The sequence below is a fragment of the Canis lupus genome, chromosome 5 (genome assembly GCF_003254725.2).
Source record: "Canis lupus dingo isolate Sandy chromosome 5, ASM325472v2, whole genome shotgun sequence".
Classification (NCBI taxonomy): domain Eukaryota; kingdom Metazoa; phylum Chordata; class Mammalia; order Carnivora; family Canidae; genus Canis; species Canis lupus.
In genome coordinates, this window is record NC_064247.1 from 82,856,149 (window position 1) to 82,879,950 (window position 23,802).

The following is a 23,802-nucleotide window of genomic DNA, read 5'->3' on the forward strand; positions in this document are numbered from 1 at the left end:
GCCTTACAATGGAATTGGCAGGGCTGCCCGGGGGCTCAGCAGCTCGTGGGTCCCTTGCAGGTTACCCGCTGCCCTCCAGGCTAGGGCCCAAAGGTGGCTGGTCTCCGCTGCTCCCCACCACCCGAAGGTGAGCCAGAGGCCCTGGTCCTGGCACTCATGGCCTCCAGTGTCCCCTGTGGCCACACCAGCCTTCATGAGTCCTCTGAGCTACCCAGGCTTCCTGCCTCTGTGGAGCCCTTCATCTCTTGTGGGATCCCATCTGTCCCCCTCACACAGCAGCATCATCCATGGGGTAGCTTGGTGAGGAGTGCCTACCAGGAGAAGGGTTGAGTCCACATCCTCTCTGTTGCACCCACCTCCACCCACTGGGGACTGACTGACCCAGGGTCAAAAACGTTACGACATTTATGGCTCTGGGGGAGTGGGTAAATTCAGCTGTGATTTCTTGAAGATCCCCCTTCTGTGAGCCCTTCCTGGCGCCAGTCCTGGTGTGTACATTGCCTCCTTTAATGGACTCGTGAAGACTATTTTCCTCTGGTTTAAAGATGAGAATGCTGAGACATGGAGGAGCTCCTTGGTGCTGAGAAGGGTCTGGGATCTGGGCTTTGGGGTCCTGATCCTGGCTCAGATCCCCACTCTTGCTCTTTCTTTGCCCAATCTCAGTTGCCTCCCTTGAGGAACAGAGAAAGGACGCATCGAACTTATGGATTCATTGGCAGTAGTGGAATCATGAGCTCCATCAGTTAGACCCTTTTATCCTGATCACCTCCAGTTTCCATGATGGCTGGCATGAGTCCCTGTCCCATTGTTCAGACAAGCACACAGAGGTTTGGAGGTGCTGAGTAATTTTCCCAAAGCAGCATGGGAAGGAGCTAGATCTGTGGATCTCACCCTAAACTGCTTGCTTTCAAGTCTTTTGGGGGGACTTCCCTAAAATATGAGGCCTGTGAGGTCCCAACCTTGGGGCATCCAGGTGGGCTGCCTTCCTCACTGTAGCTCCCATGGTCCTGTAGGCTCCTGTAGGCTCCCATAAGCTCCCGTAGGCTCCCATAGGCTCCCGTAGGCTCCCGTACGCTCCCATAGGCTCCTATAGGCTCCTGTAGGCTCCCATAGGCTCCTGTAGGCCCCTGTAGGCTCCCGTAGGCTCCCATAGGCTCCCATAGGCTCCTGTAGGCTTCCATAGGCTCCTATAGACTCCTGTAGGCTCCCATAGGCTCCCATAGCTCAAACGTGGCCCCTGCAGTGTCCAGGGCAGGGAGGGGAGGGATCCGTAGGGCCTCAGGTGCCCGGATCCTAGCCTCGGCTTGCCTATTCTAACAGTGGGGGTACTGGCTGACAGAGAGGGCCCAGGGCTCAGAGCTCCCCTTCCAGGGCTCCTCTCCTGATGCCAGCTCACAACTTTGGCAGGAGGGATGATGTCAGGCCATGGAGGAGGGCCACCCTAGGGAGACTAGGCCTGGGGTTGGTCCTCTACCTCTGGTGTGCTGGCACCTCAGACAGACTCTCGCCCTCTCTGATCATGGCACCGATGGAAGCCACTGGGCCTTCCAGTCACACAGGGGTGGAGAGTCTACATGTGGAAGAGCCACATCGTTAGCCCTTGATCCTGAGAATGCCCGTCTGTGTCTATGGCACCGCCGCTAGGTGCGCTTTCCCAGCCCTGCTTTGAGCCATGGTCTGCCCCCCAAGAATGGCTCTTGCCTGGGGCCCTGACGACGGCCACTTTCCATACCGGGAAGCCAGACATCCTCTCAGCGTGGGCACATGCCCCGAGTCTGGGGTGGAATGGGGTGCGGGGATTCCTCACTCACCGTGCTCGCGGGCTCAGAGGTGTCCTCGTTCCCTCTGACGGTCCGGCTGGGGCTGAGCTGGTGTGGAGCTCTGTGGAGCTCAGCCGATAGCTTCTGAGGGGAGCCACACCCGGCCGACTAGGGAGGCCTGGCTGCCGCCCCTTCAGGTTTTCCAGCTGGCCCTGGCCCACTTCCCCCTGGGATGGTTTCCTGTTATTGTTCCTTTGTGAGGGCCGGGCTGGCTGCAGATAGGCAGGCCCTGTGGTGGGCGGCTGCCTCGGCCCCGCCAGGCTGTCCTCACAGAGGCCCAGGCCTGGATCCGACCCGGGACGCCCAACTCAGACCCCAACCCCAGGCCCCAACCCTGGGCCCAGCACTCACCACAGTCCTTAGTTCATCCTCCTTGTAACTCTGAGGGCAGGTGTCATCACCCCCTGTGATAACTCAGAGCACTGAGAGTCTCCAAGTGCTCATCTACCCAGCCAGGGGGTAGCAGAGCCAGAAGTCCAGCCTGGGTCAGCCCGGGCCAGGAGCCAGATTTTCCCAGGTGACCCGTGACATGCTGGAAGGGCGGCAGACTGCGGGTGATGGGGAGGCTTCAGGGCCTTTGGGGGTGGGGTGGGTGGGAGATGGGAAACCAGCTCTTAGCTCCGGAGGGCCAGCCAGGTTGGCCTCTCCCTGATGGAGGGGGGCATGGGTTCTAGCTCTAAGGTAGCAGCCAGGGTTTGGAGGTGGGGGCATTTGAGTTTGGGAATATCAAGTGGAGTCAAGCGCCCTAGCTCTGCTTCTGTTGTGACTGCGGAGCCAGTCATGTCCCCCCATTGCCCGGTTCCCTCATCTGTAAGTGGGGATAATCAGAGCCTCAGCCTCACATGGTGGTTGAGATTAACAAGAGTTAGAATGAAGCTGAAGGTGGGATCAGTCCATCAGAACCAAGCAGCTGGGGGTAGGATGGGCTCAGATTCTGTGAATTTTGAGTCCTAGGAGGAGCTTTTAGAAACTGCAGATCCTGGGGCCCTGTTCCAGCTCAACTGATGTGGACTCTCCCAGCGTGAGCAATGGGAATCCGTCCTCTGAATGGTTGCCTCTTCCCATGGGTGAGTGGTTGGGAAGTCCCAAACTTGTTCCTTTATACGACTGAACCAACAGAGACCTGAGGGGAAGCATCTTGCCCAGGAGCACTCAGTAAATCTGTAGATGTGAGTACGGAGATGGGGGACAGAGTAGGAGAATATTTTTTGGGAAGGGGAGCTCAGGATTTCTCTGTTTCAGGCACGTTGAGTTTGAGATGGCTTTATTTATTTTTGGTTTATCTATTTATTTTAAAGATTTTATTTATTTGACAAGAGAGAGTACATGTGTGTGCATGAGCCAGCACAGGCAGGGGGAGCAGCGGAGGGAGAGGGAGAAGCAGACTCCCCGCAGAGCAGGGAGCCCGACGGGGGGCCTGATTCCAGGATCCTGAGATCATGACTTGAGCCAAAGGCAAATAGATGCTTAACTGACCGAGCCACCCAGGTGCCCTGAGATGGCTTTTAGGCGCCCAGATGGTGATGCCAGGTTGGCATTTGGAGATGGGTGGATACAGGTGGCCTAGAGATGAGGTTCGGAAGCCCTGAGCTTATTTATGGCTTATCTACCTGAGGCCTTGGGGGTGGATGACTCACTGGGAGGGAGCCCCCTGGCCTCCCACATTTGTAGATCTTCCAGGAGAGCCCAGTGGGGGAGGGGGCAAGCTCGGAGAGGGCAGGGCCGTGGACAGTAGGCGAGGAGAGGACGGGGTGTCAGCCGGGTCAGTCTGGGTGAGGGGAGGGTGGGTTTGGAGGCTGGAAGTCACAGACATTTGTGGGCAGAGCAGGTGAGGTGGAACGGAGTAGACAGGGCGGATCAGAGGGGCCAGCGAAGGGAGGCCAAGGGGGAGATGTGTGTGATCATTGCTCCTTCCCAAGACTCAGAGTGGACGGGAGCGAGAAACGGGAGGTTGTGTGTGTGTGTGTGTGTGTGTGTGTGTGTGTAGAGCTGTGTGTGTGCTGAGGGGACTTCCAGCAGATGGTGAGGCTAAATGATGCTGGTGGGAGAAGAGCGACCTGTGGAAGGGGGATGGTCTGGAGGCGGCTCCGGCACAGGATCCAGCACATTCCATCACTTTTGGCGGAATGAACAAACAAAGGCGCAGCGTTTTCTTGTTTTCTTCTCCAACAGGCTTAACTCTGCCTTCCCCTGTCAGAGGGTGGGGGTGGCCCTGGAGGAGCCCGGACGGGCCAGTGTGCCGTCTCCTGTCCCGCAGCCCGGGACCCTTGTCCCCCAGCTGGTGCTGCCTGCCTGTTCTGGGGCCTACGTGCCCATGGGGCCGGGCTGGCCTGGCATCACTTCCTGCTGGATCTCGGACTTGGCACTGGTGGCACATGCAGACAGGGTCTGTCTTGGCACCATCTGCCAGTTCCCTTTGTATTCCCAGTCCATGGGAAGTCACCTCTGCCCTGAAGCCTGCTGTTCCTGTCGTCTGTAAACAGGGGGATGGCCCTCCAGGCGTGAGCCCCTGGGGAAGGCACATGGGCACCTGCAGAGTCGTCCGGGCCACAGGAGGAGGGCTCGTGTCCCTTGGGGCCCCTGGGGATCTCGTGCCCGATTTCTGCCACCACCCAGCCCCTGCTTCAGCCCCTCTGGAGGCCGAGGGGGTGCTGGGAGGGCACAAGGCCAGGAAGTGCCATCGGGAGCACAGGAGGCAGCTGGTGGGCTGGCAGGAAACGGGATGGTCTGTGAGGCCTGATTAGCAGTGGAGGAGGAAGCGACAGTGGGGGTGGCGGGGCCTGGGGGTACCCGCGTCGTCTCAGGGCCGAGGCTGACTGGGGGCTCGGCCTGTGACGCCTGCTGGGAGAGCTGCAGACCTGCTTCAGGTCCTGCCCTGGCCTCTCACTGGCCGTGTGACGGGGGCCGCTGACAAGCCTCCCGGAGCCTCTCCCGACTTGTGAAATGGGTTGCCCGGCCGCACTTCGCAGGGCTGTCCAGAGGGCAGAGAAGACGACACAGGCCCGCAGCAACCACGTTTCTTAATGTGTGGCCTTGAGGTCACCTGCCGCGGGATCACTGGGGAGGGTTTGTTAAAAATAGATGCCTGGGCCTCCCCCGGCGGATGGAATCAGAATGGCTGGCGGGGCACCCGAGGCCCGTGGCGCGTCTGGAGGTCTCGGGGTGCTCGGGTCTGGGGGGCACACCTGTGGAGCTCTCCCTCGGGGCTCCTCGCACCCGGAGCAGGACCGTCCTCCTCCCCGCCGCGCGTGGGGAAACAGAGGCAGTGAGTTACACGCTTTCCCACGTCAGAGCCTGTCGGTGGTGGCGTGGCCCTTCCCACCCCGGCCTGTCTCCGAGGCCGTGTCCTCGCCGGCCCCAGCTCTCCGGCCCCCCGGCTGGCACCCTAGGGCCCGTCAACGAGGGTGCGGGGCCGCCTTGCGCACGGCGTCCAGGCCAGCCAGCCTCTCGTCCCTGGGTCGCTTGCGCTCTGCGCCCCCCGGGCTGCCTTCTCTTTGCGCCCCGGCCTGCTCGCCGGCCTCCGTCCACCGTCTCTGCCACGCCGGCGTGCCCCGGGCGCCCCCAGCACCCGCAAGACCCCCTTCACGGCCCCCGCCGCTCCTTCCACCCGGGATCGGGGCCGGCTCCCTTCGCGCGTCCGTGCTCGCGGGTTCCCGGCGCGGTGAGTGTCCGAGCGGGGACTTGGCGCCGTGGCTCGCTGGCACGCGGCCGCCCACCGTGGGCCGGGTCCTCGGCAGGGCACGGAGGGAGCGGGCCGCGGGGAGCCGTGGGGGCACGCGTGTCAGGGCACGTCGGGGGGGGGGGCGCCGTCGGGCCGTCCTGGGCTGTGCTCCCTGCGTCGCGTCAGGGCTCGCTCTGCCAGAAGCCTGGCCGAGGTGTCGCTCTTGTCCTGCAGTTGCTCTGAGGAGGGAGGGCGCGTGGGGCTCAGACTCCCTGGGCGCCTCGGGCCGCGGGCGTGCGGGGCTCCCGTGGGGGGCCGGCCTGCGAGGCCTCGTGGGCCAGCCGGCTTCGCTGCGGCGAGGAGGGATTCGGGGGGCTCGGGGCTGCGGTGGGGGCGACGGCGACGCCTTGGGGGAAGCAGGGGCCGGGGGACAGGGCCAGACGGAGGAGCAGCGGGGTGCCTCGGCTCCCCCAGAGCGGGGAGGGCTTCTCCGGGCGGGACAGGGCCGCTGCAGTTCGAGAGAGGGCGTCACGCGTGGAAGGACGCGGGCGTGAGTGGCTGGTGTGGCGAGGCGGCCCCGAGGCTGGCTGTGCCCGTGTGTCCGTGGGGCGCCCGGCGTGGGGCGTCCTGTCCTCAGAGGCTTCGGGGTGGCCGAACCAATCAAGCCGTCGGCCCCTCAGCCCTGCCGGTGCCCAGCTCTGTGCCGGGCTCGGGGTGCGCACCCAGGGAAGTGAAAGGGACAAAGCCCCAGCAGACTCGGAGTCTTGCACGGCCACGACCTCAGCATCATTACGCGCCATCTGGGTCCCAGGCTCTGTTCCATCTCTTCAGCGTTCACGGTGACCGGGGCGGCGGGAGGGGGGGCGTGCTCTGCCCACAGTGTCAAGTGGCCCAGCGTGGCTCTGGCCAGCTCCAGCCAGGGCTCCTCTGTGGGCTAGGCCCTGCCCCACACCCTAGGTCCAGCCTTCGGGGGAGCTGCTCCAGCTTCGGCCTCCGAGGGTGCTCTGCTTCCGGCCTCTGCCAGCCCAGAGCCTCCTAGCGCCGTAGTGCCCAGCTCACCACGCCTCCACCAGCCTCCCCACATTCCCATTCCGGGAAGCATCATGCCCCCGGGAAGCTTCTGTCCACCTGCACCGCTATTGGGTTTCAAAGCCTTTCGGGCCCCTCCCCTATTTTTTCTTTTTAAAAGACTTTATTTATTTAGATTTTATTTATTCATGAGAGACACATAGGCAGAGACACAGGCAGAGGGAGAAGCAGGCTCCACGCAGGGAGCCTGATGCAGGACTTAATCCCAGGACCCCAGGATCATGCCCTGAGCCGAAGGCAGATGCTCAACCATGGAGCCACCCGGGTGTCTCTAAAGACTTTATTTACTTATTTATTTGACAGAGAGAGAGAGTGAGTGAGTGCATGTGCTCCCAAGCAGGCAGAGTGGCAGGCGTAGGGAGAGGGAGAAGCAGGCCCTGAGCAGGGAGCCTGATGGGGGGCTCGATCCCAGGACCCTGGGATCATGACCTGGGCCAAAGGCAGATGCTTTACTGGCTGAGCCACCCAGGTGCCCCTCTGTCCCGTATTTTCTTGTGTAATGATTCCTCACTACAGCCCCGAGATGTGTCAATACTATTCATATTTCCATTTTTCTTACGAGGGAGCCAAGACTCAGGCTTTGTAACTTGCCCAAGGTCACACAGCTCCCGAGTGGCAGAGCCAGGATTCCAGTCCTTGTCTTCTGGTCCCTGGTTTAGTGCTCACTTTACATCATCCTACTCTTGACAACCTGTCATTGTATAATAATGTTTTATGCTTGTTGATTATTAAAGTACACTGTTAATGGTGCCTAGGCTTTGCCTGGCTTTGTGCTGAGCATGGGGGATGCAGAGGTGACCCAGGTCCTTGTCCTTGATGTGTCGGATTAGTGTGAGCTGCACTTGTGGGGCCAGGTTGGTGACGGGTGTGTGCCCTGTGCTGGGGGTGCTGGGAGGTGGCCTCGGGGAGCTGCTGGAGGACGAGGTCCCAAGATGTTGAAAGGCTGGGCAGGAGTTCCCCAAGCACAGAGCGAGGGAGGACTGGCCAGGCAGACGGAGAGGCAAGGTCAAAGGCGCCGAGGCCTACTCGGGATGGAGAAGCCGTCCCACGGGGGAAGCACCGAGGTTCTGCGGGGGGTGATCGCAGACTGGCTCGACGAGGCGGGGGGTGGAGAGCTGCTCAGGCAGGGGCACACCTGGGGCCTCATGCTGGGCAGGGACCCAAGGAGCCCTGAGTTTTAGGGGCATTGCCGGGTCCAGGCTGGGGGCCTGTGGTCAGGTCGGGAAGAGGCTGCAGGCTGCGGACCTTCAAGCCAGGGCTGCCGCGCAGGTGCAGTCACTGGAGCTGGACTTGGGCCTCTCCTCGGCCAGGAAAGGACTGGCTAAGCAGGAATTGAATTCCCGACAGTGAGAACAATACCTTATCCGCCAAGCACTTTCGCAGATGTTTCTCACTTTTCTCCCACAACATCCGGGGAAGGCTGGTAGGAAGCGGTACTCCCGTGCTGTGGGGCTGAGGGGCCCACGGAGCAGCCGGTAAGGCTTCTGAAGGGTGCCTGTGGTCATGTCCTGGGCATGCCTGCCACATACAGTCCGGCTGATCCTGGACATAGCCTTTGGTGCCTCAGTTTCCCCTTCTGTAAAGTGAGAGCGACTGCATGCCTTCCTTGTGGGGTTATTGAAAAGCTTCAAGTTCATGGAGCAGTCACTGGCGTGCAGTAAGTGCTCAGTAAATGTCAGTCATGAGAATAACATCAACCGAGGTGGATGGTGGGGCACACGTGAGTGTGCGAGATCACCTGTGTACACATGAGGGTGTGGGTGCAAGTGCTGCGTGTGCAGTGTTTGCTGCGTGGCTGTGTGGCTGCATGTGTACGTGTAAGAGCACACATAAAGCATGGACGGTGCCCACGTGGACTGACTGTGTGTGTATGGGGCGTTATGGGCTGAAGGGTACAGCCGGGCCGCGGGAGGGCCAGGCCTCGGGCAGCACCTTCCTCCTGCATCACCTGGAATCACCTGTCTTGGTTACCCCACCGACCAGGCTTTCTGTACCCCCATCTCCTGCAGTGGCTCAGAGAAGTCAGAGCTTTGCTTCAGGGTGGCCCAGTGAGCTGGGGACAGGATGAGACTAAAGACCCTGCTTCCCCATCTGGAGGGCAGGCCTGGGTCTGGCAGAGAACTCATCCCTTGAAAACCAGGACTTCCTGTCTCCAGGCCCCACATTCCTTGTGTCCTCTGTCAAAGTGTCTTGGAGAACAATGGGTTGGAGCCTTTGCCATCTGCAGGGCAGGAAGGTGGGTCAGGGGCAGGTCAGTCCTGCCTCTTGATGGGGTCTGAGCCGGTCCTAGTGAATGGAACTGCCAGGGAGAACTCAAGGCAGATTGGATGGGACGGGTCACTCAGGCTGGCACACATCTTGGGGATCCTCCACTTCACCCACCTGTCATACCACCGAGAACCAGAAGGGGAACGAGAGACCCTAACCAGCCCGCAGAAATCCTCCTTAGTCCTGTGCTGCGGCTCACACTCACAGGGGTGTCTCCGAGCCTGTTACCTCTCAGGTGGTGGCAGGAAAGGGACACTTCTAAACTGGGCCTTGCAGCCAGACCAGCGGTGAAGAGGAAGCTGGGGGTCTTTCGTCTGTGTGGACAACTCTTCAAAGCTTCGGGCTGTTTTTGCACCTCCTGTGTCTGAGACTCTGGCTGCCATCGGGGATTCCTCTGCCTTGGGCTCAGGGACAATCCTGAGAACAGCTCAGGACTCTGTGCTTCTGGGAAAGTTTCTTTCCACCTCTGAGGCCTGGCTGGGGCCGCTTGCAGGACACATATGATGGTCCTTGGCTGGGTTGAAGGAGGACTAGGGTCAGGGCCGCGGAGTTTGGGGAGGGCGGGGTAGAAGCAGCATCTGGAGTCCTTGGGGGTAAGAAGGCTTGGTGGGGCATGGCTTGCCCCTCCTCCTGTTCCATAGGCCAGCCCTGCAGGGCCTTCATATCTAGAACCCCTCCTATGGCCCTCCCGCACCCTGTTGCACCCCATCCCACCTCTTTTCCCATCAGTCTGCTGTTTTTTGCCAGTTCCTGCATGACAGCTACCATCTTTTTACACTTGAGACAAAGTCCAAGCTCCTCAGCTTGGAATTAAACACCCTGACGCCCCCTGCAGCCCCTCTCCACACCCCTCCGCTGCAGCTTTGCTGGAGGATTGAGTTCCCTGCAAACAGTGCTCTGTTGGGCCATAGGGCCTTTGCATGCACCATTTCCACTGCCTGGATTCCACCTCGCCAAGAATCTCTAGCACCTCCAACTCCCTGAAATTGAATCCAAAAGTTTTCCATGACAAACAATAGCACTAAAGAATATAGCTATTTCCCCTTTATAAATAAGAGCTTTATCAAGATGTAATTAAAAATCATAAAGCTTATCTTGTAAAGCATGCAATTCAGTGTTTGTTTTCTTCTTTTCTGTATATTCACCAAGTTGTACATTAGTCACCACTATTTAATTCTAGAACATTTGCATCACTCTAGAAGAAACCCAGTATGCATTAGCAATGACTCCCTAGTCCCCTTCCCCTCAGCCTCTGGCAGCCACTGCTCTGTCTCTATGGATTTTGCCTATTCTGGACATTTCATACAGATGGAATTGTACAATATGTGACCTTTCTGGTGGGCTTCTTTCACTCAGCAACATTTTCAAGGTTTATCCATGTTGTAATATGTATTAGGACTTCATTTCTTTTTATGGCCGAATACTATTCTCATGTATAGATATACCACGTGTGTTGATCCATTCAGCAGTTGGTGAGCATCTGGGCTGTTTCCGCCTTTTGGCTGTTACGAATAGGACTGCTGTGAACACTTCTGTACAGGTTTTTGTATTGAGATGTTTTGAATTTTCTTGCAGTTTCTACTTAGGAGTGGAATTGCTGGATCACATATGGTAACTCGAAATTTAATCTTTGAAGTATTGTGAAATTGTTTCCCAAAACAGCTGCATGATTTTTCTCTTGGCCGGCGATATGGGGGGCTCCGATCTCTCCACATTTTCCTCACCAAAGCTTGTCATATCTGTCTTTTTGATGATAGCCATCCTGGTAGGTGTGAAGTGGTACCTCAGTATGGTTTTGATTTGCATTTCTTAAATGCCGAATGCTATTAAGCATCTTTTCATGCTTATTGTTGTTTGTGTATCTTCTTTGGGAGAATGTCTGTTCAGGTCACTTGCCCATTTTTATTTATTTATTTATTTTTTCAGGCTTTAAAAAAAATTTTTATTTATTTATGATAGTCACAGAGAGAGAGAGAGAGGCAGAGACATAGGCAGAGGGAGAAGCAGGCTCCATGCACCGGGAGCTCAACGTGGGATTCGATCCCGGGTCCCCAGGATCGCGCCCTGGGCCAAAGGCAGGCGCCAAACCGCTGCGCCACCCAGGGATCCCACTTGCCCATTTTTAATTGAGTTGTCTTTTTGTTGTTGTGTTGGAACTTTTTTTTTATATACATGTCTTGGATCTTCGTCCCTCAGTAAATATATGGTTTGCAGATGTTTCCTCCCCATTCTCTGGGTTGTCATTACTTTCTTGATTGTGCCCTTTGAAATATGAATGTTTTTAGTCTTAACGAACTCCATTTTATGTATATTTTTTCTTTTGTCTATGTACCTTTGGTATCAAACCTAAAAAACTGTTCCCTCATCCAATGTCAGGAAGTTTAGCTACCTACCACTTCTTAAGACCTACCCTGTGTTAGGTACCTTACATGATTATCTCACATTACTTCCTGGCAAGATAGTTTTCACTCCCATTTTACAGATGTGAACCTGAAGCTCAAAGAGGAATCTTAAAAAAAAAAAAAAAAAAGATGAATCCTGTGTATATAGCTAGTAGAGGGCAGAGTGTCTAGCATCAAAGCTGGGCTCAGGAAGTTGCCAGGGCCACCCACATATAGAGCCTGGGAGCACAGCAGTGGGTTAAGGAAAAGAGTCACTAATGATGTTCACTGGAGGGCTTCCTTTGTGCCAGGTGAGGTGCTCAGTGCTTTCTACACGTTAGCTCACTTTCTCCCTCCACGGCAGTGGCTCTCATCACCTGGCCCTGACCAGCAGCATCATCCTGTTCTTGGACCCTCCCCTACACCTGCTAAATCAGAAACTCAGTGGGGCTCAGCAGTCTGTGTTATTTAAGAGCTTCAAGTGATTTTGGTATGCTCAAGCTTAGAGAGCTACTGCTTTAAGTGGTATCCCTCCCCTCGCCTCCCAACTGTAGTGATCCCAGGGAGCTTTTTGTTTGTTTGTCCTCTGTTTTCTGAGTACCACGTAGGGGAACGGCAAGCCTGCCTAGAGATTCTGATTTACATGGTCTTAGTGAGGGCTGGATTTCACAGTTTTCAAAAGCTCCCCAGCAGGTCCTAATGTGCACCCAGGGCTTTAATCACTGCCTTAGGAGTAAACCTCCCCCCACCGCCCGGCCCCCAGCTCCCCAGCTCCATTGTAGAGGTGCAGAAGCTCAGGGAGGTTAAGGGACATGTGCCAGGTTATATAGCCACGTAGAAGGAGGAGAAGCGGTAATCCAAAGCCCCTGTTTTCCCGCTTCCCCTTCTTCCTCCCATCTTTCTGCTGCATTTAGATCTCTGTGCCCGGTCTCCTAGCTGCTCTTTGGAAAATTTTAACTGATGCAGGATGTCGCCATCTAGTGGCCATTGGTGAGAACTGATGCGCATCCTCAGGACTTGAGACAGGGAAGAGGAGAGGCCACCATTTAGGGTTCCTTAGACACGTTTTTGGGAGACGTGGGCCGCCCATTTCCCCAAAAGGCATCTTTTGAGCAAAGGAGAGTGGAATGGTGGTGGGTTTCATGTTTAAGCGCTGTTGATGAGAGTCCATTTGCAAACCTGAGAAAGGCTGGGGAGAAAGACTCTTTTTAAAAGATTTTATTTATTTATTTGACAGAGAGAGAGAGAGAGAGAGAGAGAGAGAGAGAGAGAACTAGCATGCACATGAGTAGGGGAAGAGGCAGGCGGAGGGAGAGGGAGCCGCAGAGAAGCAGACTCCCCACTGAGGAGGGAGCCTGATGAGGGCTCAGTCCCAGGACCCTGGGAATCATGACCTGAGCCGAAGGCAGACGCTCAACCCACTGAGCCACCCAGGAGCCCCCAAAGACTCTCTTCTTGATAAAAAAAATCTGGGCAGGTTCCCTAACTTTCTCCTAAGCCCATCTGTGCACGTCTTTGTAAAATCTAATTTTAAAAGGAACCCTGCTAGGCCAGCCGCCCCGCCCCCCCCCCCCCCCCCACCGCCCCATAATCTGGTCAGGTCCCTCAGCCTCCTCTCACCCTCCCCATCCCCAGGTAGCATCTGATTTCCCCCCTGCCTTCAGCAAGGATCCCGTTAGGTCATTCGAGGCAGAACTCCCCTCATCGCTGTTATTTCTCAGCAAGTTTCCATCCGTGACCCCACTCCCCTTGCTCCTGGGCTCTAAGTGCCCTCCTGCTCATGCTGTTTGGAGTTGAACCCTCTCTCTCCTCCCCTGACTCCACTGCAGCGGTCCCTACGGCTGTGGTGATGGTCCTGAACACAGTCTCCTTTATCATCTTTAGCAAGTGTCATAAATAAATAAATATATATGTAAATATACATAAAAATATATTTACGTATATGAATAACCCTGGAGGGGCTGTGTCCCAGGCTGGCCCGGGAGGGGAGGTGGAGAGGAGTCTGAGATGATGGACGGTCACCAGGCCAGAGCGCTGAGCCCACCTTCGGGGCTGTCCGACCTCTGTTTGGGCATCCTTCACCCGGCGGATAGCCACTGTGGGCCAGCTCTGGGAGGGGTGCGGACGTCAGGGCAGAAGCATGCAGTATTTGGGATGCGCCATTTCTCGTGGTCCAGGCAGTTCTGTTCTCAGCCCTGGGAGGGGCTCCAGCAGAGGCAGGTGGGGTGGGGAGGGGACCTTAAGTGGCTGGGGTGGGGCGCAGCCTCTTGAAGCTGGTGCCCAGGGTCTGAAGAGAAGCCCACGGAGATGAGTCAAAATTGACCAAACAAGGGTCCCCAGGAAGTGCCTGAAATCTCTCCGGTGCTGGAGGGGCTGGGCCTCCCACCAGGGGCAGGGGCAAGGGCAGTGAAATACTGCATCTGAGAAAGGCGGGAGTGACTGGCTACAGGCAGGGCACTCATAGGACGCACACGTAACAGACGGTTTGGCCATCTTAACCGTTTTTAAGTGTGTAGTTCAGTGGCATTAAGTACCTTCCCATTGCTGGGCAATCATCACCACCGTCCATCTCCAGAACTTTCCATCTTGCAGAATGGAAAGTCTATGCCCATTAAACACTAACTGCCCCAGCCCCTGGCAACCACCATTCAGCGCCCTGTATCTGTGAATCTGCCCTCTGTAGGTACCAGAGAGGTGGAATCATACAGGGCTTGTGCCACCGTGACGTCCTCAGGGTTCATTCATATTGTAGCATGTGTCGGAATTTCCCACCTTTGAAGGCCGAGTAATATTCCATTGTACATATACACCACATTTTGCTTATCCATTCATCTGCCCATGGGCACTTGGATTGCTCCTATCTTTTGGCTGTTGTGAATAGGGCTGCTACAAATACAGGGGCACGCATACCTCGTTGAGTCTCTACTCCCAGTTCTTTTGGATACATGCTCAGAAGTGGAATTGCTGGATCACATGATAATCACATTTTTACTTTTTTGAGGAACCACCATACTGTTTTCCATTTTCTGTTCCCGCCAGCAGTGCATGTAGCTTTTAATTTCTCCGCATCTTCACCAACATTTGTTGTTGTCTGTGTTTTTTTTTTAAAGATTTTATTTATTTATTCATGAGAGACACAGAGAGAGAGGCAGAGACACAGGCAGAGGGAGAAGCAGGCTCCCTGCAGGAACCCTGACATGGGACTTGATCCCAGGACCTGGGGATCATACCCTAGGCCGAAGGAAGACATTCAACCACTGACCCACCCAGGTGTCGTGTTTTTTTTGTTTTTGTTTTTTAAATTTAAATTTCTTAGTGTGGGGATCCTACTGGGTGTGAAGTGGGATTTCATTGTGGTTTTGATTTACATATACATAATGATGAGAGATGTTGAGCATCAACCCCCTTTCCTGCTGAGCAGGGAGTCTGTTTCTCCCTCTCCCTCTGCCCCGCCCCACTGCTTATATGTGCACTTTCTCTCTCTCCCTCTCTATCTCAAGTAAATAAATAAAATCTTCTAAAATGGGCAGCCCGGGTGGCTCAGCGGTTTAGCGCCACCTTCAGCCCAGGGCCTGATCCTGGGGTCCTGGGATCGAGTCCCACATCAGGCTCCCTGCATGGGGCCTGCTTCTCCTTCTGCCTGTGTCTCTGCCTCTCTCTGTGTGTCTGTGTCTCTCATGAATAAATAAATAAAATCTTAAAAAAACCTTCTAAAATATCATAATGGATAAAACAGATCTAAGGGTTCATTCTGTTGTAAAGGAAACCATCTAGCCTGGACGCTTACCAGTAGATGTTGTCTTTGCTTTTTCATGCAAGTGCTGGCTTAGCATCTATTTTGTATGTCAGCCTTGTCTGATCACAGGCTCTCTTATTGCAAACACATATTTGTATCTCATGGAAAGTAAAGATTCTGTGGAACACAGCTTGGGAAACACAGTCTCAGAGGCAGCTCTCTCGTGGTAAGCCAGAGGGCTCCATCCCAGGCCCATCTAGCTCAGCGTTTTTCATCAGTGCCTTAGAGGAAGACATCAGTTGTCCGCTCATCAACACAAGGGGCTATTCCAACTCCCATGGAGTGGGGAATGCATTCAGTGACAGGATCAGGATCACTTGAAAAGATGGAGAAATGACTCAGAATAACAGTATGTAATGTCACAAGGATGCGTTGGAGGCCTTGCCCTGACACTTAGAAAACCAATCAGGAACGCTCCCATAGGGAGGCACGCATGAGAGAAATCAAGGACGCTTGGCCAATGGTTGGGATATTAGTAATGTTAATAATGAGAGCTAACGTGGATGACCTTGCTGGGTCCTTACAACAGTGTAGGACGCAGGTACCACTATCAGTGCCCATTCAGCAGATGGAGAAATTGAGGATCACAGAGGGGCACACAGCTAGCTAGCAGGTGGCAGAGCTTCCATCGAGGACAAGATCTCCCCTGAGGCCTGCTGGCTCCACCCTGGCCAGACCCTGATGGGAGGCTGTGTTCATTCCCTCCAGGCAACCATCGGATGCACGGGGAGCAGCTAAGGGGAAGTTTAATCCAAAGTAGGCCAGGGGGCCACGGAGATAGCGGGCTTCCGGTGCCTGTGATGTTCGAGCAGGGGCCGGAAGACCCTGGCAGTGAGGATCCAGCAAGGGTCGGAAGAGAAGTTCAGCCGAAGGCCTCTCCTTCCCCGCAGTCCTCTAATTCCGCCCTAGCCACCGACTGCTTTAACGCGAGGGTGCGAAGCGCACTGCACGCAGGTGTTACTGATGACGCTTCGAGGTCTCTCCTGTGACCAGCGTACACACTGTGTTCATTCTCCAGTCTCAGGGCTGGTGACGAATTTTACATGACCGCTTAGGTTTTACGTTTCAGCGGATTACTGAGACACTTATAGCTACTGTACGCTTACATTTATGATACCAGGTTAGTCGTGTTTATGACGTACGGGCTGCCCAGTCATTGATCGGAAACCCAAGCTGAATATCTTGTCATTCCTGTGGGAAAACATGTCCCGCTTTATTACAATTCATTTTATGATGTGGTTTCAGAAACTTAGAGAATTGACTGGAGGGGGAGGTTCCCTCAGTCGCCAGGTTCAGAAAAGTCCCGTAAATTTAGCCCTAGCGCCGGGTGGCTTGGATGAGTTTCTCCGCGTTTCTATGCCTCGGCTTCCTCGTTTATGTTAATGGGGGAGACCTGCCCTTCCCCGCGCTCAGGTGGTGTGGGTGGCAGCACCCTACTCACTGGGCACCTTCCCCCCTGGGAACCACTAGCCTTGAAGGTTGGCAGCTTGCCCAGGGGCGCTCCAGCTTTTGGGGTTCTTCCCAGGAATCCTCTCGCCAAGCAGCTTCTTTTCAGCAAATTTAGGATTTTGCTCAGGGTCTCCAAACTAAATTAGTTTCACCTTAAATAAAAGAAATCAATCTTTGCAGCCTAGCTGTTGATACGACATTGATTTGGCATAAATTTTAAGACAGCTTGGCTAATAAATAAGGGGAAGGACATAAACTCAGAGAAAATGATCTGCGAGGGGTTCCGGGCAGGCAGCCGGGGAGCCGAGAGATCGCTGCCCCCCTCCCTGCCTCCCTTTGGGTCTTGGCCCTTGTCAGTGGCAGCGCCGTAGCAGCGACACCCAGGCTGGGCCCATGTGTGGGGTGGATTTGGAGAAGGGGGGAAAGCTCTGGGGCCTTCTTGAGACTCTTGGGCGCTCGGACTGGCCAGGTAGAGCAAGGAGAGGCCTGCTTCTCTTGTCCTGGGTGCCCACCCACTTAAGTATAAGTCTCAGCCCCTGAGCTTGTGAGCATGGGCAGGTGAATTAATCTCTCTGCACCTGGGTTTTCTCACCTGGAAAACTGGGGATACTTCTGGCAGGCATCGTGGGAGACCCAGGGACAGTACCACCCACAGTCAGCATACTGGTGCCCGTCAGCTACGGTGATCGCACTGTGGGGGTTCAGAGGAGCTGTGTGCCAGGTACCCAACACCCAGCAGGCGCTCTGTGAACAGCAGGCATTACTATTCTGGGGTGCACACCAGTGAGCTTTTGGGTCCCCACCCTCAAGTCCTCAGCCCTTCCTCTTCTTTACCACGCTTGTGTCCTGCTTCCAGACCCACTGCGGCCCCAGGATGATCCATTGTCCCCTTCCCTGGTGTCCCTTGAATTCCCCAGTTCCCAGTCTCAGAGCTCAGGGTCCTTGACTTCTGTTGGACCACCCCTTAGCTGCTGCTGGCCTCTCTGGGCTCGCTGGGTCACAGTCCCCATGTTGCAGGGCTGTGGCAGGGTCTCCACCCAGTTCTACAGCCTGGCTCATCACCAGAGACAGCGCTCTCACCTGCATAATTGTATCTTCCATAGCGTGTTAGCAACTAAATTACCGGTTAATAGGACCTCAAATAAATAACTGTTACCTGCATCTGCTTACCGGCAGGTGATGAAGAAGAAACAAACATGTATTTGAAAAGTAATACATTTACCCCAATGTGATTTCTGTCTCCGGTCATAAATGTCAGAGATAAATGAATCTGTTTTATTAAGAATCAGCACATTGGTACAGGGAGGCATCTGCTGGACCATGAATCACGCAGCCCCTGGCACCGCTGCCCCCCGTGTTGTCAGTGCCTGCCAGCGTTGCCTTCCTGCTTGAGTGCCGGGAGCTTCGAAGAGCTAGGCCGGCCTTCGCATCCCCACCAAAGCCAGGCCCTCCCAGGTGCTGTTGGGGCAGATGTCTTTAGTGCCCCCGCATGACCTTCCCCCAGATCCTGACCGCAGCTCTGCACCCTGTTCTCAAACTCAGAGGCAGGCAGGGCTGAGCTGGCACCTCAGCTCTATGCTGTGTGACTGCTAGGGAGATGCTCGCACTCTCTGAGCTTCCGTTTTCTCAGCTATAAAGTGGGAACACGTGCTCAAGGCCGATTTTCCCATTAGGCTCTGCAGGGACAGTGGCCAGGGGCCAGGATAGTAAAGTGGGGGCTGTGGTAGGCACACACATCCGAAGATGCTCATTCTTAATCCCTGGAAACCGACTATGTTGTACTATGTGGCAAAGGGAAACTAAGGTTGCAGAGGAATTAGGGTTGCTAGTTAGCTGGCCTTCGAGTAGAGAGATTAGTCTGGATTACCTGGGGTGGGGGGCGGGTCTTTAGATGGGCAGGGGTATAGGTGGGCTTTGACGATGGGGAAGGGGCCATAGTCAGGAATGTGGGGGCCTTCAGAGCTGCAGGGGAGGGTATTCTCCTCTCGAGCCCCCTGGAGATGATCGCAGCCCTGCCACACCTTGATTTTAGCTCACTGAGACCCATTTCGGACTGCTGACCTCCAGAACTGTGAAATAACAAATTTGTGGTGTTTGAAGCTGCTAAATTTACGATGGCTCGTTATAGCAGCAAGGGAAAGTGACTATAGGGGCCCACAGAAATGTTCTCCTTTCTTTTCAAATCAGAAGAAAAGTAAATGTAAACCGGACTGGATTATATTCATCTTCATACCAGTGCAGTTGTGAGATATAATTTTTAACCATTTGTCTTCTGGAGGAAGGTGCCCACAAAGGCAGAAGTACCGAGGGCCCCTAAAGTCTGAAAGCAGCAGCACTGACCGGCGTTGCCTCCGCCTGCCTGGGCTTAAATGAGGGGATGTTGGCAAAGCACCTCCTAGAGTCTGCAGTTCAGGGGGAGTCGGAGTCGGTGGGAGTGGTTTTTCCTGGCTGTGGTCTGTTTCCCTTCCTAGCATCCAGGATCCCTCCGAGGGGGCTGCACTGTCCTGAAGCTTTGTACCCCACTGCCAGGACCTCACTGACTTAAGAGGCCTGTGGGGGCCCAGCCCTGGCTAGCTCTATAGCTGACTGGGGGCCCTTCCTCCTGGTCCCCCAGTACCTTGACCCATTGCTGGGTCTCCAGGGACAATACAGTTGGCTGAGCACCTGCTCTGTGCTTGGACTTGAGGTCAGGAGTCTGAAAGTTCATAAGCACACCCCGTAGAATGGTAACATCTTTGAGTCCTTGAAACCTCTAGACAAGACAGGCTTAGTCATCCTATTCCAGCAACCCACCCGGAGTCTGGTGACTGTCCTGCCCAGCAGAGTTTCCCTCATGTCTCCGATGTGAGAGTCATCGGGAAAGTAGAAAACACAGTGCCTTGGCCCTACTGAGCCCCAGTCTCCTAGGAGGGCCTCGGAGGCCGCTGCATGACCAGTAAGGGCCCGAGATTCTGTCCCCAGTCCAAGAACCCCTGCCACACTGGTCAGTTTGCAAGGGAAGGGAGCAGACAATGCGGACTTGGGCATGTTCTGCGTGTCTGGGGCCAGGCTGGGCATGACTACACTGTGTCCTCACAGCCATTTGTCAAGGAGGTTATGGCCCCATTTTAGAGATGAGGTAACACTGAGGCTCCTGGAGGCAGCAGGAGAATTAAAGCCATGGGGTTGAGGCAGGGGTAGGTAGAGTACGGAGTTCTGGAGCTGAGAGCTGCACCAGAAAGTGAGGCCACACCACGGGGGTCCTGCCTTGAGGAGGAGGTAGAGGCAGAGAGGCTGGGTTTCTCCTCCTGCCCCTGATGCACTGAGGGACAGTGTGACTGCGCCCACTTCTCCGTCCTCAGGACTGTGTGCCCTGGTGTGGCCCCCCTGCATGTCCCGCAGTTCACCCGGCAGAGCTGTGCATGCGCCCATGTGCGCGGGCATGTGCTCAAGCAGCTGAGAGCCCCTTCTGGGCCGGCGTGGGGTCCAGCCTCTCTTGGTTCCTACAGGATCCCCTGCATGAGTGCCGAGGGGGCTCAAGTTCACAGGTCCACAGGGATGGGGCATGGCAGGACCAAGCTGGCAGGAAGAGCGCCCCTGCAGGGGTAGCAGGTGCTCGGTCAACTGCATTATTCCCGGAGACGCAGCAACGGATCTAGGCAGTGGGGGGGGAGGGGTGGGCAGGAAGAAGGGCCCCATGCAGCTATAGGGTAAGCCAGGGTTGGGCTTCCACAGCCCTCACACGCAGGGAGGCCCCCCCCCCCCCCCGGGGCTGGGCCTTGGCTCTGACAGACTCACCTGCTGGCCAGCATGTTCCCCCTCCCCTAAAATAGTTGTTGAAGTATTTAACATGTATACTGAAGGCCACACATCTGAAGCATATAACTCAGTGAAAACAAAAGCAAAATCATTCCAGCAGCCAGAAATTCCCTCGTGACCCTTCTGTGTCTCACTCCCTTGCTGCCAGAGGTCACATGCTCAGGCCTTTGAACAGCGCGGGTTCGTGTTGCCAGCTCTGGGGTTTGGGGAAAGAAAGTCACGCAGTCCGCTTCCCTCTGCTTTGCCAGTGAGCTTCCCACGTTGCCGTGTGGGTCAGTACTTGCTTATTTAATCGCTGTGCAACATTCCGTTGTATTCCACATGGGATATACCAGTCTTTTTTTTTCGTGGATGGATATTTTGGGTTCTTTCCTGTTTGGGACTATTATGGAAATTCAGAGCATTTCCTTGGCCTGGGTATTTTTGCAAATGTTCATGAGCTTTGGAAACTTACCGTTTCACACCCAACCTGACCAGCTACCTCCTCTTCTCCCTGTGGCACCTGTTTGGCTGCTGTGGAGACTGGCTCCTCACCCGGGGAGGCCTAGGGGTAACTCTGGCATCTGCTTTGTGGCCAGGCCAGTGTGTTTGTTGCCCTGTGTCCTGTCATTGCTGTTCCCACCCAGACTGTCTGTACCTGTGGGTCCCCTTTAGCACCTGGGTGTTCCTGCCCCGTCACTCTCCCTGCACCCTGCGTTTCTGACTGTGATGCGGTCTTTATGGCCATGTTTGTGCTTCTGAACAGCCTCTGTGGATGCTTGTCTCTGGGGCCTGGGGATTTATCAGAGACAAAACTGGAAGGGCCCTGCCTTCAGAGAAACAGCTCTGTATTAAGTTGGGGCACACTTTCCTGGCTTCTTTCTGAAATGCTTCAGGTGTGGACACTGCTGTCTATATTAACAAGCTTGTGCAAGCTTGACTGTGTTCATCTGTGTATGCGTGTGAGAGTGTGCAAGCCATGTGTGTGTATGTGTGTGTGCCAGGCAGTGTGTGGTATGTTTGTGCATGTGTGCTGGTGTGTATGTCTGTGTCAGCCAGCATGCATGCAGGACCATGTGTGTGTGTCTCTGTCAGCCAGCATGCATGCATGACCGTGTGTGTGTGCGTGTATGTGCCAGTGTGCGGTATGTTTGTGCATGTGTGCTGGTGTGTATGTCTGTGTCAGCTAGCATACACATATGACCGTGTGTGTGTGTATGTGTGTGTGCCAGCCAGTGTGTGGCAAGTTTGTGCATGTGTGCTGGTGTATATGTCTGTGTCAGCCAGCATGCATGCAGGACCATGTGTGTGTGTCCCTGTCAGCCAGCATGCATCATGACCGTGTATGTGTCCGTGTCAGCCAGCATGCATGCATGACCGTGTGTGTGTCCGTGTCAGACAGCATGCATGCATGTTTGTGTGTGTGTGTGTGTGTGTGCGCTAGCCAGTGTTCGGTATGTTTGTACATGTGTGCTGGTGTGTATGTCTGTGTCTTCCAGCATGCACACAGGACCGTGTGTATATGTGTCTGTGTCAGCCAGCATACACCATGACCGTGTGTGTGTGTGTGTCCGTGTCAGCCAGCGTGCACGTATGACCGTATGTGTGTGTATATGTGTGTGTGTCAGCCAGTGTGCAGTATGTTTGTGCATGTGTGCTGGTGTGTATGTCTGTGTCAGCCAGCCAGCATGCATGCATGACAGTATGTGTGTGTGTGTGTGCCAGCCAGTGTGTAGTACGTTTGTGCATGTGTGCTGGTGTGTATGTCTGTGTCTTCCAGCATGCACGCAGGACCGTGTGTGTGTGTGTCCGTGTCAGCCAGCATGCACCATGACCGTGTGTGTGTGCCAGCCCGTGTGTGCGTTCCTGTGTGTGTACATGTACTGCCATCACGAAATGTCTTCGAAGCTGTGTCCTTGCCTTTAAAGAGTCGGTCCTGCCTGTGCGTGGTCCGCTCTGGGCTCTTGGCCCCTCAAAGCCAGCAGCTGGGGCAAAGCTCCTCGTGTTGATGGTGCAGAGGCCCGGCCACACACTGACGTACCGCCTTTCACCTTGTCATGGTCACGGGCACAGGTCACGGCAGAAGCTCCTGCGGTGCAGAGGCTGCGGGGACGGGAGCCTGAAGGGAACGAGCTGTGCTTGGACGAGCAGGGTGGAGGGCTGTTCTGGAGCGTTGTGGGGGTAATACGGAACCTGAGAGGTGAAGGCTTATGGGCCAGACATGGGTTCAAGTTTGGGATTCCGCATTTATTAGCTGTGCTGATTTTGGGAAAATCACTGTACTTCTCTGAGCCTCAGTTTCTCATCTGCCAAACGGGGATGATGAGAGCTGCATGAGAAGGAGGCGCAGTGGCCTGAGACGAAGCTGCAGAGGAAGGCACCTATAGGCCGCCGTGGGAGCCGGAGTTTCATTGTCCCACAGAACTTTCCGTGACGATGGAAACGTTCTATATCCGGGTATCCAGTATAGCACCACTTCTCTGTGTGCCTCTGAGCACTTGGAATGTGGTTAGTGCAATGAGGAACTGAAACTTTAGTTTCATTTTAATTGCTTTAAATTCAGAGAGCCACTTGGGACTAAAGGCTACTATAGCGGACCTGCTACCGGAGGGCAGCGCAGAGGTTTTCAGCTGCTGGAAGTGGCACAGTCCCGTTTCTTACAAACAGTAATGCGTGGGCAGCTCTCCATTTGCTCCCCGTCATTTTAAATTTTCTCTTTTGGCCTGGGAACCCCTAGCCTGGGGGCTACTGACCATCTTCACTAGGACAGTGATGGGTACAGAAGAATGCCCCTTCACTAGCGGGCAGCAATGGGTACAGAACACCCAGCACTTCCTAAACGCCCTGTGCTTGGTGGCTTCCCGGTCCCCTGCCAAAGCTCTGCTTGTGGCTGTCACCCAGCCAGCCTCGGGAGAAGGGCCCGAAGAACCAGCTCTGCTGAGCTTTGTCTTCTTTGCCCAAGCTGATGGGGAGGGAGGCACGTGGCTACTCTGTAAGCAAATCCAAGTCCAGGACAAAAAGCCCTGCTTACTGGTCTCTGCAGAAGCTGGGCTCTGGGTCGTCCAGCCTGCTTTGTTCTGGACCCAAGTTCAGCAAGAAACAGAGGGACAAAGGACAGTCTTGAATTTGGAGTCTGAAGCCCTGCTCGGCCTCCCTGCTGTGGTATTTTAGGCAAGTTGCATGGCTTCTCTGGGCCTCAGTTTCTTCATCCATGACCTGCCATCACAGCAGTGATGACAAAATGCCCTCTCTACCATCCTGGCAAGGAGCTTTGTCCACACAGCCTCATCTTCTCCTTTCAGCTACCTGATGGGGCCAGGACGACAATACCCCAGTTTGCAGTAGACTGTTGAGTCCCTGGCTGGTAAAGTGAGTGACTCAGATCACAGACCTGCTGAGTGGCAGAGTCAGGATTTGAACCCAGGTCTAACTGCAAAGCTTGTGCTCTTTCTCTTAGCACGCCAGCCTGCGTGGGCCCTTTCCCTCTCAGGTGCTGGGGATGGAGGCACTAGTGACGTGAGGAGGAGTGAACAGCCCGTCTCCTCCAGCCACAACGAACTG

The 23,802-nt window shown here is 55.2% G+C and overlaps 1 protein-coding gene and 1 long non-coding RNA gene across 2 annotated transcripts in view; one reads left to right on the forward strand and one right to left on the reverse strand.

Moving 5' to 3' along the window:
• Positions 1 to 1,972, reverse strand: part of CDH5 (cadherin 5) — a 33,743-nt gene extending 31,771 nt beyond the window's left edge. The window contains exon 1 of the mRNA XM_025426352.3: positions 1,812 to 1,972. The gene's annotated coding sequence lies outside the window, so the exon portion shown is untranslated. The remainder of the gene's footprint in view (positions 1 to 1,811) is intronic.
• LOC112646447 (uncharacterized) overlaps positions 1 to 23,802 on the forward strand; it is a 112,033-nt gene that overhangs the window by 42,377 nt on the left and 45,854 nt on the right. The gene's annotated exons all lie outside the window — the stretch shown is intronic.